The sequence below is a fragment of the Cervus canadensis genome, chromosome 10 (genome assembly GCF_019320065.1).
Source record: "Cervus canadensis isolate Bull #8, Minnesota chromosome 10, ASM1932006v1, whole genome shotgun sequence".
Classification (NCBI taxonomy): Eukaryota; Metazoa; Chordata; class Mammalia; order Artiodactyla; family Cervidae; genus Cervus; species Cervus canadensis.
The window spans coordinates 27,359,480-27,373,174 of NC_057395.1; the positions used below are offsets into that span (position 1 = coordinate 27,359,480).

A 13,695-nucleotide genomic window follows, 5' to 3' on the forward strand; every position below is an offset into this window, starting at 1 on the left:
TTGGGACAGCCTTTTCCATCATATTTGCAAGCATCACTCAGTAATCTTAGGCAAGCCTATTCGGGCAGAGAGAAAGAAAACAATGGAAAATGAAAACTCCAATGTGATTATTTTTCCATTTGCATCACATCTCACATCTAAACAGACACTAGGGTGTTTCCTTGAGTCTAGCTGGGAACACTGAATATTTTTAGTTTCTCTTTAGAATTTGGAGACCAGATACTATCAGTAGGAAGTTGCTAATGGAAACTGATGCTTTTGCTTCTGGCCAAGCATACCACAGAGATCACGGAGGTAACATCCAACCCATGCACAGAACATGACTTATAAACAAGAAAGTCACCGCCAAGGGTAGATTAGATATCTGTGGAGAAACAAGGTCTAGCTAGATTGCCAGATACCACTGTGACCAAAAGTTGTTTGTGTCTGCAGAATTCTGAAAGAAAAGATCCACTGCAATTTTTTACGTTTGTTATAATTTTCCATTAAGATTGTAACAATACCACAAAAATGTTTTGGTCGAAAACAAAAATCTGAAATCTTCTAAAAAACATGTCTCGTATTACTGATGGCATTTGAGCCGTGTCTCATCTGACTTGCCTGCCAGTCTTCCGCAATCCTTTGAGACTATTTTGAGACTGGATTACCCAATGCTTTAGCTTGAGCTCTCCCATTTTTTTTTTTTTTTTTTTTTACAATATCCCCTTCCAGCTATGTGTCAGAATGGCTAGAAAGTTCTCTGTTAGCACTGCCTCCAGTTCCTCTCCTGTGGTTTCTCTTGAACCTGTCCATTCCAAACTTCACTATTCCATACAGGCAGCTGTGGTCAAGGTCACCAGTGACCACCCTGTGTTCATCAGCCCTTTCTCATCTGATTTGTCAGCATTCGGCAGGCTGGGACTTCCTATCCTTAAGACATGAGCTTCTCCTGGCTTCCTGGACACCTCTCACTCCCAGCCATCTTTCATTATCACCAGCCACTCCTCTTAGACCTTCTTTGTTGATTCCTTCTCAGTTTCTCACCCTTAAACCCTAGCCTCAGTGGTCTGATGGAGTCTCCTGGTGCCCCATGTCACCTGTTTGCTTGTCCTAGTCAGCTCAGGCTGTCATGACAAAATACCATAGACTTGGTGGCTTAAACAATGGAAATGTATTTCTTCACAATTCTGGAGGCTTGGAAGTCAAAGACCAGGGGGCCAGCATGATCAGGTTCTGCTAGGCCTCTCTTCTTGGCTTGCAGATGCCTTTCCCTGGTCTTCTGCATGGAGAAAGGAAGAGAGCAAGCTGTCTGGTGTCTCTTTTTATAAGGGCACTAATCCCATCATGAGAGCCCCACCCTTACCCCCTTATCCAAACAATCACCTCTCACAGTCCTCCCCTCCAAATACTGTCATGTAGAGAGTTGGGACTTCAACATATGAATTTGGAAGGGGATACAAACACTCCGTGCATAACCATGATGATGACCCCTCTGGCCCAGACCTCTCTCCTGAAGTCCCCAGATATGTATTTCATATCACCTATTTGATACCTCAGATTTCTCAGGTGGCTCAGTGGTAAAGAATCCACCTACCAATACAACAGACGTGGGTTCGATCCCTGGGTCAAGAAGATCCCCTGGAGAAGGAAATTGCAACCCACTCCAGTATTGCTGCCTGGAAAATCACATAGACAGAGGAGCCTGCAGGGCTACAGTCCATGAAGTCACAGAGTCAGATGGGACTGAGCAGCTGAGCGTGCACACACTTGACATCTCACCCTTAACAGGTCTAGAAATGAACTTCTAATTCCCCCAACCAAACCTACTTCTTCCAACATCAGTACATTGCAGCCCTCTCCTGCCAGCTGCTCACTCCCAAACCCTGCCATTCTCCTTAACTCTTCTTTTAAAAATCTCATTCCATGTCGAGTCTTTCAGGAAATCGCTTCACTGTGCTGTCAGACTCAATGCAGAAATCTGACCACTTCTTACACCTCTGATCCTCTGCTTAGGTCCAAACCGCCATAACCTGTCCCCTGGATTATTGCCTTATGTTCTTGTGGTCTTCTGACGTTAATCTTTGTCCCATGTAGTCAGTGCTTAAAAAAGCAGCCCTGGTAAATAAATCTCACCTTGTCTCACCTCTGCACACAACTCTCTGTTGTTTCCCCAGCTCACAGAGAGTAAACAGTCTACACAGTCTGACCACTTGCTCCCTTCCTGATCTCATCTCCATCCATTTGCCATCTCTCTGTCTTCCAAACGCTAGTCCTTTGCATGCCCCAGGCATGCTCCTGACCCAAGACTCCTCTCTCTGTCTGGACTGTTCTTCTCCCAGATTTCTTCACCCCGATATCTGTAAGCCTTGCTCCCACCCTTCTTTCAAATACCTTATCAGCAGGATATCCAACTACTGAGAATAAAATAGCAATCCAGCTGCTCCCACCCCACTGCTCTCAGCCCCCCACACCCTGTTTTATTTTACTCCCTGTTGTTTGGCACAATCTCCACTCTCGTCTATGACCTTATTGTCTATGTACATCAGTGGAAACAGACCTCTGAGCTTACCGCTGTACTCCCAGTATAGAAGGCTGGCCAGCACATGCAGGTACTCAGTAAATACTTCTAGAAGGAGAGAGATCTGTCTGTCACGGTACTGATTCTGCTGAAGTGAATGCAGTGCTGCTGCTCTCAATCTGAAACAGCCCCAAGTTTCATAAACATTTCTCCCTAAAGCTTTCATTTCAGGATCAAAATAACAATTGAGTCTGCTTTTGCTTTTAGTTGTTTTAGCCGGCATAAGCATGCTGTGTAGCTAGAAGTACTTGTCCTATGGAAAGAGAACATACTCTGTGTTTCTCCCTTCTGGTATGCTTGTTTTAAAGCATGATGTTTATGTATCAGTTGAATTGCTATTATAGAAGATAAAGCTGAGAGAATGCACAGATCCTTGGACACGGTAGCAATTGGGGTCGGGTCTTGCTTCTCCAAGTTACCTCCAGCCCAGGGGAGGGACTCTGCATGTCCAATGCGTGTTGTGATGGGGCAGCCCAAGACAGCTTTGCTTGATAAATTCTTTAGCTATTAAAGCAGGTAGAAGTGTTGTGGGCGTATTGCCATTCCCAGGGATTACAGTAGGAGCACTAATGATGGGACTTTCCTGGTGGTTTAGTGGTTAGGACTTCTCGCTTCCACTGCAGGGGCCACAGGTTTGGTCCCTGGTCAGGGAACTAAGATCCCACATGCCACATGACGCAGCCAAAAAAACAGAAAAAGAATAGCAACAATTGTCATTTTGATCTTGAGGCATTTAGGGGTGGGGAGGAGGGACTCTTACCTCTGAAAGCAAGGAGAAAGGTGATTGGGGATGTGTCTGGAAGCAGGGGTTGCATTTTTCCCGCAGTGATGGGGAGACTGGGGATACAGATCTGAGCAGGCCACTTTGTCATCACGTCCCTCCCCACCCACTGCTCCCAGGCTGCTTTTACCACCCTCGGACATCTGTTCTTGATTGTGCTCATGTGGTGGAGGACAGAAGCTGCTTTCAAAAGGCAGCACCGAAACTTCAAAGGGGAAAAGGGGAGGAGGAGGAAGTAGCCATGTGTCACATCTCTGAAATGCCCTTCCGAAAGGACCAGGGGACAACAGAAGGTAAAGGTACGATAAAGTCCCTCGGGGTCTTTTGAGGACAGACTGGAAAGCTCAGCTCTTCAAGCCCAGCCCTGGAGAGTCACGTCATGGGACCCAGCGCTCAGGGCCAGCCCCTCCTTAGAGCCCCTGCGGGCTGGAGGCCAGGTGTCTGGGAGAGAGACCGTGGCCCCATCTCCTAACCCTCTTGTACCTGGAGTTCCACTGGCTGTATCTCTCTCCTTTCCCATTTGCTTGTAAAGCAGGAACCAACGTATTATATAAGAATACCTCTTACGGGACTTCCCTGGGGCTGAGCCTCCACACTCCCAGTGCAGGCAGCCTGGGTTTGATCCCTGGTCAGGGTACTAGATCACGTATTCCACAGCTAAAAGCTGCAGCTAAGACCTGGCATGAAAGAAAGAGGGGAAGGAGGGAGAGAGGAAAGAAGGAAGCAAGAAAAAGAGCAAGCAAGAAAAAAAAAAGCTCTTACAGAGATTTACAAAGCTTTGTAAAGCCCCTTCCAGCCAGGATAAGTTCCATTTTTCAATGGCATTTTAATTTTTCAACCCAGCTTGGCATACTTGACCGCCAGATCCATCTTCACCCCATTCTCTCTCCTCTCTGACTCACACACCCTCACACACATGACTACAATCCTGAGCACCCATCTGGGGCTTAGAGAAATGGGGACACTTTCCACAGCGCTGTCTCTTGAGACCCCCTTTATTCCTCCAGGCAAGGCTGAAAAGGACATTTCAGATCTCTCCATAGGGGCAGGATGTGCAGAGGGCCAAAGACAGGAGACCCCAAAGAGGCTTCCAGAAGGGTCACACCCTCTGGCATGGGCCTGAGGACACGGGAGGAGCAGCCGAGTCGACTCAGGGAGTGGAAGCGGGTGGGCAGGAACAGGAAGGGCCTCACCCGCCTCGCGCTCCATCACTTGCCCACTCCAGGCTGGAGTCCCGCCGGATTTGTCTGGCGGAGTCCATAGGGCAGCGGGGTCGCTTATGGTGGAGGGGACATGTACAACAGCCTGGGAAGGCCTGTTAAAAATCTCAGAAGAATCCGATAGTGAACAAATAGCAGAGTAATTAGCGCATAATCATCATGGTAAAAATGTAAAACTGAAATTGTCACCGAAGCAGTCCACCCATGTGTACACCGTGGAGACACGAAAAACAGCTCAGCGTGACTCAGCTTTCCTGCCAACATTCAACCAAAAATAAAATAAGTAAATCTCTGGAGAAGTAGAGGACCCTGGGGTACCCACATGTGTGAGGACCACTCGAAAAATAGACATAAAGTCAGCTGTCAGTAGAGATGCTATTCCTAGCCGATGTTCGGGAAACATCCCTCATACTTCTGTCACACAGCAGCCTGCCTGGGGCAAGAACACAGAGGGTCCTACCCCATATGTCTAAATGTTTTTAAACCTGGAAATCCAGCTGACCCCCATTAGGTGGAGTATGTTCTAGCCTCATGCTTTGACCAGCATACCTTCGTAACAACCTCTCAAGGCAGATTTGATTTTTAGTATTTTTGAAATTCTCAGAGTTCTCTGCTTGATCATGAGGTGGAGGAGGTCTGCCTCACCCTCAACCTGCAGCAGCCCAGCTTCCTTCTGATTCTCCCTCCGTCTCTCTCTCTCTCTTTTTTTTTTTTTTTTTTGGCCACACCATGGGCATGCGGGATCTTGTTTTCCTGACCAGGGATCAAACCTGTACTCCATGCATTGAAAGTATGGAATCTCAACCCCTGGGCCATCAGGGAGGTCCCTCTCCCACCAGCTGCTTTCACATTTCACTTGTAAGTGATGCTCACCTGCCGACACGAGCTCCCTACATACTCCCTGCAGATGGCAGAGCCTTGGTCCCCACCCTCAGCACTTGGGGGTGCACACGCCGATGTTGGGGTGGGGAGTGGCTCCAGAGTGTAGCCCCCTGGGACAAGCCTCTTTGTCACCTTCTTCTCCAGCCCCTTACTCCATCAGGACTATACACACAGAAGCCCCGCCCTTCCATCAGATATGTGTAACTGAACTGCTTTGCTGCCGTACTGCAGAAATTAACACAGCGTTATAAATCAACTGTACTTCAATTTAAAAAAAAATCAAATCACTGGCACTGAGAGAGACTGACGATTCCTCTGGGAGCTGGCATGGGTTAGCTCCTTTATGTTTCTCACGTGATGGAGCAAGTCTTTTTTAAAAGCTTTGAAATGAAGGCCAGTGAGATGTGAATTCCCTGAACGGCCCACACCCTCTTTCTCACCACTCTGCACAAAACATTCTGAGCCTCCCCCTCAGGCACCCAGAAAGAAGCTGAAAAAAAGAGCCCTGAGGAGGGCCAGCCGCTCGGCGCGTGCCGCACCCTCCCTGTCCATCACGCTTCCAGCTGCTCTGCCTTCTCCACAGACCTGGGGGCAGAAGAGCCAGGAGGGAGATATGTGTTCCCGAATATTCGTCAGTGGCTGCCCGTGCTCAGAACATCACCCTCCGACTGACTGAAGCGCTCCCCGATTTCAGGTCCTATTACGTGTGTGTGTGCACCCCCAGGCCTGAGGGTGGCAAAGGCCAGCCGTTTGCAAAAGGTTGGGTTTTTATCCCCCATGTATTTCCATGAGGTGCTGGAAAAGTGGATGAGTCCCCTCAGAGTGAAGAGACAGACAGACTAGAATTACTGGGGACAGGGACCCTGGCGGAAGGCTGGGCCTCAGAAGGAAACTAGGATGTGGAGTCCAGACACGAGGGTGGGGAAGGGAAAGATGTAGGAAGAGGCGGCACCAAAGGCTCCTTGGAGTCCAAGCATTTCCACTTCTTGCTTTTAAAACATGAAGTTGATCAGTGGCTAGTGCGAAACCTTCTACAAAGTACCAGAAGCTCAGCTGAGTGTTCCGTGATGACCTAGAGGGGTGGGATGGGGGTGGGGGGGTAGCGAGGCCCACGAGGGAGGGAGCTGATTGACTTTGTTGTACAGCAGAAACTAACACCACGTTTTTGTAAAGCAATTATAGTCCAGTTTTTAGAAACAACGTGAATTTGAAAATGTAGGAAGTCTGTCCAATGAAATGGAGTCATGGCTGTGGGCCTACTGGCGTTTGTTTACAGCATTAGTCATCACAGGATGATAGTGGTGTTTCGTCACTCACGTGACTTTGGCTGTGAAAGTGTAAAGAAGCAGCAGTGTTCCCATTTACCCCGAAAGTTTCCTCTGGGAATTGTTGATGATCCTCATGTTTGCTGGCCAGAGGGGAAAGAAGTTTGGCCCATCACACCTCCCAAAGTCTTTTCCTCCCAACTCGGGGACCAGACAGGTGGTATCTTTTCAAGTAGGCTAATTAATTTCACATAGTAGTAGAAAATAAATTATGAATAATAAAATTCATAAATCTACATGTAACTTCTATAAAAACTATCATTTCATACTGAAAAGTTTTCTAAAGATATATTCATTCATCCAAGATAATGACTGGTTATTATTATGTAAAACACTAGTACTTTAACGTAGAAGAAAATAGATTTCCAATTAACTCAGATGGTTTCTCACTAATGTCCATAATCTCTGGGCTTAAATCTGCTAATCAGTATGATTGAGAACCATGCACAATGTTTAAATCTCCTAGTAGGGATGGGTATATACATTTGATTTGTAGCGAAGTCTTTCTAATACTTTGTAAACATTCTTTGGCAATTCTATGAAGTTGCACTTTTCATATCCCTAAAAGGCCAATTAATTTTTTTCTGGGGCCCTGATTATTGTACTTTTATACATGTACTGTATATGTACATATACTGTATGTATGTATACATACATATACAGTACATACAGTATATGTGTATGTGTTATCCTGGCTGCCTCGGGATCTTTGATTTGAGGTCTGCAGCTTCTCCCTAGTCGAGGTGTGTAGTCTAGTTGCGGCATATAGGCTTCATTTCTGGATCTTGGTTCCCAGTGACTGAGTGAAGTCGCTCAGTCGTGTCTGACTCTTTGCCACCCCATGGACTGTAGCTTACCAGGCTCCTCCCTCCATGGGATTCTCCAGGCAAGAATACTGGAGTGGGTTGCCATTTCCTTCTCCAGGGGATCTTCCCGACTTAGGGATCGAACCTGGGTCTCCTGCATTGCAGGCAGACGCTTTAACCTCTGAACCACCAGGGAAGCCCAAGAACAGGGATCAAACGCAGGTCCCCTGCCCTGGAAGGTGGATTCTTAACCACTGGACCACCAGGAAATTCCCTACAATATTTAACTTTTATACATGGGTTGCTCCACAATTACGACTCTGTAAGTGAAAGTCACTCAGTTGTGTCTGACTTTTTGCAACCTCATGGACTATTCAGTTCATGGAATTCTCCAGGCCACAATACTAGAGTGGATAGCCTTTCCCTTTTCCAGGGGATCTTCCCAACTCAGGGATCAAACCCAGGTCTCCTGCATTGCAGGTGGATTCTTTACCAGCTGAGCCACAAGGGAAGCCCCATGACTCTGTAAAGCACAATCTAAATTGGAATTTCTTTTAAAATTGCTGTAGCAATTTTTCAGTCCCTCATTAAGACTCTCCAGAGGGTCTCCCGTAGTTGCCTAGTTATAACTAGTAGAAGATAAATCAGTTAAAAGACTTAATGGAGTCTTGCCTTGGCTTTAAATATCACATGTCTGAAAGACATAAGAAAATATCTGATTGATGTCATCCACCTAAGATACTGCAGCAAAGATTTGGTCTTTACCTAAATCAAAGTAAAATCTAAGAGTAAAGTTATTCCAGAAAAAAGGAGCATCCAGACTTAATGTGGAGAATAAAATTTCTTTTATCATTCTCTTCTTTGTAAGACGATGCTTGCCATCTTGCTTTGTCCCCTGCTTGAAAAGCTCTTCCCTAGGAAGAGGTGTGGCAGCATTGAGTCCTCTCAGGATGTGAAACGTTTCCAACATCAGGGGGCATGCTAGTGTTTTTCAAGGAACATATGCAGCCTGGTCTTCAAATTGCTACTGTGTCTGAAACAAAATGTCAGCTGGTGTCAGATCTGAATTGTTAAGGTCTAAATAACAGGGTCATTTTATGGAACCACTGTGTGGGTTAGAACACAGGGTGTGACCCTTGGTTTACCATCGTACCTCCCAGTCCTGGCATGGTGCCGGCACAACATAGGGGCTGGTCTCTTGAATGAATGAAGTCATTTCTGCAGGTCCTCCCAAGCTACATTTCAGTGCATTACACTTCTTGTTGTTCTTTTTATTTCCTTTTTTTTTATTCCTTTTTTTTCCTTTTTTTATTTTCCTTTTTTTCTTAATAACTGATTTTTTTTATTTTTTAAGTTTTTGGCCATACCTTGCAGCATGTGGGCTCTTATTCCCCAACCGGGAATAGAACCCATGCCTCCTGCAGGGCAAGCATGGAGCCTTAACCACTGTACTGCCAGGGAAGTCCCCTGCACTTCTGTTTTTAAATCAGAGGACTCTTAAATTCAGTCTCTTCAGGATATGCCACAATATTAACCACCCTGGAATCTTTCGCTTATTTTAAATACCAATGTCTGCCCCATTTCAGATACCAATTTAAATTCTGCCAGCTCCACTGAAAGTTTAATATGTTCCCCTCCTGTGGCCCATCTCTTCTGTCTTGAAAAATTACCCAATTAACTGAGTAGGAACCCTAATTGGCCAGTCTCTTTAGATCTGTGGTAGTTACTTTTTAAGATGATCAAATCAAAGCATACTAATTGAGAAAATGTAAAAAATATAGAAAATCTTGATGAAGAGGACATCACCCATGAACTTAACCACCTGAGGACAGCCTCTCTGGACATTCATCAAATAGGTAGACTTACCTATGAACCTGGGGAAACCAAGGTTCAGGCCCCTATAAATCAATAATTTACTTTCATAGTGAATTTTTTGTTTTTAACTTTGTAGTCTTATTCTTAAGGAGTCAAAATTGTCATAAGCTTCAGGCCACACAAGACTTGGGTCCATCACTGCCATTAAGGTGATTAATTGATTTTTTAAAAATCTGGTTCCTTTCTGTTTCATAATATACTTTGCCACTTAACAAAATACAACTTTATTTCTCATTGCCATTTTCGTTTAGAATTCCTTTTAATAACAGTGTAGTGTTACAGTGTGGAGAAGGCAATGGCACCCCACTCCAGTACTCTTGCCTGGAAAATCCCATAGATGGAGGAGCCTGGTGGGCTGCAGTCCATGGGGTCACTAAGAGTCGGACACGACTGAGCGATTTCACTTTGATTTTTCACTTTCATGCATTGGAGAAGGAAATGGCAACCCACTCCAGTGTTCTTGCCTAGAGAATCCCAGGGATGGGGGAGCCTGGTGGGCTGCCGTCTATGGGGTCGCACAGAATCGGACACGACTGAAGCGACTTAGCAGCAGCAGTGTTACAGTGAGTGGATGTTTAGTAGATGAATTGACTTATTGAGTGAATCCTGAATCCTCTAATGTTGGAATTCACTCCCCCCTCCCCGCCCCCTGTTATTCTTATAAACGGTGCGTTATTAAGCATCCTGGTAAATACATCTTTGTGCATAATGTGTAGAAGTGGCTCAAACCATATGTATATTTGGGGGGCTCTTGATGCATACTGACAAATAGCTCTTTGGAGAAGTAGCATCAACTTACTTTCCCAACATTCGTATGTGAGAAAACTCGCTTTCTCATCTCCTGTCTGCACTATTTACTGTATTGTGAAAACCTTTGCTGGGACTTCCCTGGTGGCCCAGTGGTTAAGTATCCTCCTTGCAATGCAGGAGACACAGGTTTGAAACCTGGTCAGAGAACTAAGATCCCACATGTGTCAGGGCAGCTAAGCCCAAGCGCAGCAGCTAGAGAGGCTGCCTGCAGCAAAGATCCCATTTGATGCAGCTAAGACCCAAAGTAGCCAAAATAAAAAAATTTTTTGCTAATTTCATGAGGCTATCTTTATTTTAATAATCATATTTTTTCTTATTAAACTGAAAACTGTTAGTTTTCCATCAGAAAGTACTCTTAACAGCTCTTTTTATTTTTAAGGCATTATCCGTTTGCCATAGTTACAGTGCACGTATTGATTTGCTTAGTCTTTAATTGAATTTGGAGAAACTGAGGAATTTGGGTCATTTGGAATTGTCACCATCATCTGGCTGTGAAAAATGCTATTTAGGGGAAATTGTAGAAGGCATTCCAGAAGGCAGGCACACATCAGATTAAGTTGGCCACGTTACAGGGAGAATTCAATTCATTTCAACTAAAAGATGTTTGAGCAGCTACTATACACCTAATATTTTACTATATATTACCCTCTGATGAGTACAGCTAATTGTAATGCAGAATTAAAAGCCATGCTTGCAATTTCAGTAAGATGTATTTGAGAAACATTCTTAAATAGTTAATGGAAAAGTGTTGGAGGAGTGTTTGGGAAAGTGGCTCAGAGGTAAAGTGTGTGCCAAGCAAAGAAGTGGTGAGAAAGTCCTCCAAGCGGATGGCCCAGTGTTGAGAGTGGGCGTGCTTGATAAAGTCACAGAGCAGCAGAATTTCCAACACAACTGTGATGCCCTAGGAATGTAGCATGATTTGGGGTTAATGGGCAAGAAGAGGAGGTTGAGGTCAGTTTTAGTTGATTTGGGGTGCTGTGACAAATTACCAAAGACAGAGTATCTTAAATAACAATGTATTTTCCACTGTTGCAGAGACTGGAAAGTTCAAGGTCAGTGACTGGGGAGGACCCACTTCCTGGTTTGCAGATTGCTATCATCTCACTGTATCCCCACAAACCAGAGAGCAGAGATAGAAAAGAAGCTCTCCCATGTCTCTTCTTCTAAGGGTGCTATTCCCATGACGGGGTGCTATTCCCATGAGGGGGGGGCACCCTCATAACCTAATCACCTCCCGGAGGCACCACCTCCACATACCACTACAGTAAGAATTAAGGTTTTAACATGCATTTTGGAGGAACACAAATATTCAGTTCATAGTGAGGTCACACAGTGCAAACCCTTACATCCTATATGAAGATAAAGAACATTTTAGAAGCTATCCCAAACTCTGGAACGGATTCTGAGATTCAGAAGATTATAGCAATGTGTGATACCACATGACCTGCCAAGTGCGTTTCATTTTTTACAACATGTCACCAAAAGCTGATGGTGACAAATGGACTTTCCCTTTGCAGAGCCATTGAGATGGAAGAACACTTGAGGTTTCTCAGAAGGTCCGCAGATACTGTGGGGTTCCTTTCAGCACTCCTGCTTTCAGGGCTCTGGGCCTTCCTCCGCTCCCCCTAGCACGTGGATTACTTCTAACCACGTGTCATCATTTACTTTGGTTGATTTCAAGACAGGAATCTTTTTTCCAAGCTGCCCCCATCATGCTTCCACATCTTCCAGCAGATGGTCGGGCTAAAAGTGTGAGGACAGCTATGATGGTCCAAAGAGGACAGTTGGAGGAGATGGATGTAGCTTAATGCAAAATTTCAGAGGCTGTGTGCTTCCAGGGAGAGATCGTGACTTTTGTGGCTTGACCAAATGGGATATATGAGTTAGTTAAGCCATTTTACTACCTGTAACTTGAGGCGAGCTACCTGGACCTTCCGAACTTCCTTCTCCCTTTCTGTGAAATGGGGGCATCACACCAATCTCTTCAGAGATGCTGATTCTGTGAAATTACATGGGTACTGTTTCTGACACAGAGCAGACATCCTATAAATAAATGTATTTCCCTCGTCCTCTTTCCTTCTTCATAAAAAGGGAACTTCTCATCCAAAGTCCTTCAGACTTCCTCTAAATCTGGAGCAGCCAGCCCTCACTCAGAGCGAGGGCAGAATGCCAGGGCATGCTGAATCCCACCACCGTGCCAACAAAACGCCACCATAGATTAAGAGAGTTCCTTCTGAGTTTAAGCGTTTCTAAATACCTTTCGTGAACTGAGAAGGCAGGCTGAACCAAGTGTAAAAAGACTGCTCTCCTCTGTTCATAAAGGCATCTTTTCCATCTTCTCCAGATATTCATGATCTGTAACTGGACTTGTGTACCCAGCTGGCAGCCACACTAGCCAGACCCTGAGGTAACCATAGTTCAGGCCCAATTTTTTTTTTTTCTTCCCTCAGAGCAGCCTGCAAATTCTATTTCAAGCACACACACGTACAGAATGCAGATGTGGGAATGAAAACCAGGCCCTTCTGGGGGGAATGAGGCTGTGATATCTGACTGTAGGAAGGCCACGAGTGGTCCTTGAACAGGGGCCCCGCCCAGGCATGGTTGCGGCCCAGACCTCAAACATGGTTCTGGCCTTCGGATATGACATTAGCAATCACATGGAGAGTCACCGCATCTCCTGTTTGGGGCAGAAACGTTGCACAATCTATGGTCAGACAGGCTTGAAAGGGTTTTTTCTGTACTCTGCAAAATGTGTAGCAGTGTGGAAGTTCTGGAAAACTAACTCCTTGAAGAAGCTGAGGATCGAAACAGTGATATAGAAGAGAGAGTGAGCTGCTTATGCTTGTATGAAAGGACTACTCTGATCAAGGAGATGGGCACTTCAGAATGTGGGTCTCGTTTGTGTCCAAATTAGGAATGAGATTCCTAAATCATGTAGCAAAAGCTCTTACAGCCCGAATAGATCCCAAAATGAACATTCCTTTTGGATGACCTATATTAATAAACCATTCATTCATTCAACAAACACATGTTAAGAACCTACTACATCACAAGTAGTATCACAAGTCAAAGGATACCAAGGCAAACAACAACAACAAAAAACATCTTAGAAAGAATCCCTGGGACTTCCCAGGTGGCCCAGTGGTTAAGGCTCTGTGCTTCCAATGCAGGGGGCCCAGGTTCGATCCCTGGTTGAGGAACTAACATCCCACATGCTGCCCAGCTTGACCAAAAAAAACCCCAAAACCTGTTTTAAAAATGCAGTTTAAAAAAAAATCCCTGGTGGGACTTCCCTGGTGGTCCAGTGGTTGGGATTCTGCACTTTCATTGCCAAGGATGCAGGTTCAATCCCTGGTCAGGGAGCTAGGATCTTGTAAGTTGTGCAGAACGGCCAATAAGTAAACAAACAAATAAAAAGGAGACCAGAGGAATTATTTTC

General features: G+C 45.3%; 1 protein-coding gene and 1 non-coding gene across 4 annotated transcripts in view; both read left to right on the plus strand.

Annotated features, from left to right (window-relative positions):
• KIAA1217 (KIAA1217 ortholog) overlaps positions 1 to 13,695 on the plus strand; it is a 361,116-nt gene that overhangs the window by 212,522 nt on the left and 134,899 nt on the right. The gene's annotated exons all lie outside the window — the stretch shown is intronic.
• On the plus strand, positions 13,384 to 13,456 carry TRNAG-UCC. Its single transcript has one exon. It is a non-coding gene; the product is annotated as a tRNA-Gly (tRNA).